The 3698-nt window shown below is 38.1% G+C and overlaps 1 pseudogene; it reads right to left on the reverse strand.

Moving 5' to 3' along the window:
- Positions 1–1761: 1761 nt before the first annotated feature.
- Positions 1762–3130, reverse strand: LOC120122323 (annotated as a pseudogene).
- Positions 3131–3698: the final 568 nt, after the last annotated feature.

Below are 3698 nucleotides of genomic sequence, written 5' to 3' on the forward strand. Positions count from 1 at the left end.
ACAGTGCCCCAAGACAGATAAGGAAGCTGAAGATATGGAAAAGGTTCCGTATTCTAATGCTGTTGGCTGCTTGATGTATGCGATGGTATGTACTCGTCCTGATTTAGCTCATGCTGTTAGTCAAGTTTGTAAGTACATGTCTAAACCTGGTAAGCAACATTGGGAAGCAGTCAAGTGGATCTTTCGGTACTTAAAGGGTACTGTGGGACATGGAATTGTTTTTGGGAGTCAGCGGGATAACCCTTTGGTTGTAGGATATGTGGATTCAGATTATGCAGGTGACTTGGATAATAGAAGATCTACGACAGGGTATGTGTTTACTCTTGGTGGAGGGCCTATTTGCTGGAAGTCTACTGTTCAATCTGCCGTGGCACTATCTACAACTGAAGCTGAATACATGGCAGCGGCTGAAGCTGCAAAAGAAGCTTTACAAAGTCTTCACTCTGAACCTGAACTGGAGAACTAAACATATTGATGTAAGGTTCCACAAGATCAGAGAGTTGGTTGCATCTGGAGAGGTTTTGTTTCAGAAGGTACATACTGATGAGAATGCCGCTGATATGTTCACCAAGCCAGTTACGACAGACAAGTTCAAGCATTGCTTGGACTTGTTGAATGTTTCGAGTTGTTAAAGAAGCAAGGTAACCCAACCCACATTGAAGTTTCCAAGGGGCAGGATATTCGCCAAGGTGGAGATTTGTTATGTATGGCTCATAAAAAGTCTCGTTGTGGGGTTACGAATTATGTGGGTTGGGGGTGTGGGGGCGCAGCCCCCGCGGTACGGTACAGGGTTGATTTTGTAATTATGTACCAGGGTTTTCTATTATAAATAGAGATGTAACCTAGACCTAAAAAGATCATTGAATAAAACTTCTAGCGCCGCCTAGGCACCGAGGACGTAAGCACATTGCCGAACCTCGTAAAATTCTCGTGTTCTTTCGTTTTCTTTACCCGTTTTCGTCAACAGTTTTGATAAAAGTAATATGTACAATATGATTATTTTTTATCATATATTATTGTCTTAATAAAAGTAATATTATTTTGTGAGGGGAATTAAAGAAAACGAGCCTTGACTGACAAGGAATGTGTTTCCGAAGATTGTCGGTACAAAATGTTATTATTTTGTATTTGAGTTTTTAATTTTATCAAATGTATGTATTTTATGATTAAAAAATAAGGCAATATTAATACGTATGAGGAATGTTTTGATCGTTGGAGATCATAATAATCTACGGATTATGTCACAAAAGCTGGGTGTCAAGTTTAGGTTGTTCATAGTTGGGTTGTGTATTGGTGTGTCTTAAACAATGAATTTTGTGTTCCTTCGGTTTGAGTTCGATCTTAGTTTAAATTGTTGACATTTTTCTTTTTAATAGTATATTATGAGAACTCTTTTCCTTATACCAATGTTTGAGATAGTGCCTTTGTCAAAACTAAGCCATATAGTCTAACCATGAGAAAATTTCAAACTCGTCCTTTAAAGATTGTTTTGTTCTGAAACAACTATAATGTCTATATAGCCTCACCATGAATATAAATACAAATAATTAATTTGCATATAATATGATATAAAATAAATCTCGAGGATACTTATATTAATAATTATTTTAATAAATACACTTGAAAATATTACAATGAAAAGAATGAAACAATATAAGAGGCACTAAAGGTGACATTTCTATCAAGTAGTGCCGTTGAATAAAGACACTTTGACCCATGCAATTAATAAATAACAAGAATTAGTTGATGTTGAGATTGTCATCAATTTGCCATCCTGCAGTTGATAAGAATATGTCCTTGTTTTCCGGTTAAAGGCTTAGGGGTTGTGTGATAAAATAAAATGATTAAGCGCTGAATGATTCAATGATCTGAATGATTCAATGCTCTGTATGAATTGACTCTGAATATGACATACTGTTTGATAATGGTTCTGAATGTACAATCTGAATTATGAATATTTTTATTTTTACCTTCATAATGATTTATTATATTATAAGATATGATTGTTTAATAAGACAACATGTGAAAAAATAAGTATTATGATAAAATATCGGGTGCTTAATGATTCAGAATATACTTTAATGTTGAATCATTCAGCAGTGTTTTGTTGTTTCATTCAGCATAATATTCATTCAGATGTGAGAATCAAACACGCTGAATGCTGAACAGTTTAGCATTCAGCACTGAATGATTCCATTCAGCAGTAAACAAACAGCCCCTTAATGTTTCCCATCCTAATCATAGACTTTGCAAAATCATTCCAGAAAACATCAGGGTTCAAGCTGTAAGTCTTTACAAGTTTATCGGTGGAGCCGCCATTGAAAAGAGCCTGATCTGAGGTGAGTAGTCCCCTTTGCTTCACTAGGTTGCTGCAGTATGCAGTGTCAAACTTGGCAGGTGTAGGATCGAAAGGAGCGAGATTAGTGTTCCCTCCGGTGCGTGGGCAAGTGGCTCTACGCTGTTTGGCAAAGGCAGGGTCAATATCGGTTGCATTGTAAATTATGTTCCTAAAGATTAAACATCTTGATAAGCCAATGGTGTTTCCACCAGAGAGAGCTACAAGATCTCTCTGGTTCAAGCCTGGTTCTTGAAGTTGTTGATCAATGCAGGAAGATCCATTGAAGCCGATGGAAGTACACTGTCGGCTAAGGCCCTCCAAGCCGTGGTTGAGTCTCTCCTACCCAAACGAACCTTCCATGTGGGACCTCCAAGCTGCAATCATGGTAGTTTTCGTTTAGAAATATTGGTTTTTACATGATAAATATTAGAGGCAATAAAGGACTTTACCGCAACTACGGAATCTAGAGCAGCCACTGCTAAGATATCAGCACAAGAGACCACGGGGCGTCCACAAACTCTGTCCACTTCAGCCTTAATCTCATCTACAACTTCGAAACCTCTCACAGAATTCAAATTTCCACGTGCATTTTTCTCGGTTTCAAAAGCAGGGGTAGAATCCAAAAGAAGTGAACCATCACAGCCCTGCAACACAATGCAGTTGAAGATTAATATGCAAATACTAAAACTTGGGACAAACTCTGTCATAAAATTTGGGAGATAAGGAAAAAGAAGTGGTTGCATGAGCCAACCAAAGAAATGCATGAAGGAGAAAGTTACTACGGGAAGCCATGATAAGTACGCAAGTAGTAGGCTTAATCTCGACGAGGTTTGTGTTGTGTATGTCGAGCACGGTAGCGTAATTTATATATACGTAGGAACTTCATAGAAATGCATGAATTTGTTGGTTTTGGACTTTGCAGATCAATGATTAGACCGTTAGACTGTTTCTTTCAGGAGCCTTTTTTTACCATCTTTGAAGGGCCGCCTGTTCAAGCAAAGCTACCACCTCCTTTTTAATATAAAATATGTTGAGATTCGTTTTGTTCAAAATTCAGACCTCATATTCTACATTCCATATGTACTTAAATTGCAGTAGAAACATTGTTAATAGGGATGGCAAACGGGAGGGACGGGTCGGGTGCGGATACCCCTTCCCCATCCCCATCTAATATTTTTCAATCCACCACCCGCCCACCACTTATTATGGGTAAAAAAATTTAAATCCACACCCGCCCACGCGGGTACATTCTCAAATCCATCCCCACCCCCACTATCCAACTAGAGATGTAATCGGCTAGACCCGCTTGACAGCAAACTTAAGTTATACATAAGCAACAAACACATAAATAAAACTAGTA

The sequence above is a fragment of the Hibiscus syriacus genome, unplaced genomic scaffold, assembly GCF_006381635.1.
Source record: "Hibiscus syriacus cultivar Baekdansim isolate YM2019G1 unplaced genomic scaffold, ASM638163v2 tig00110386_pilon, whole genome shotgun sequence".
NCBI lineage: Eukaryota > Viridiplantae > Streptophyta > Magnoliopsida > Malvales > Malvaceae > Hibiscus > Hibiscus syriacus.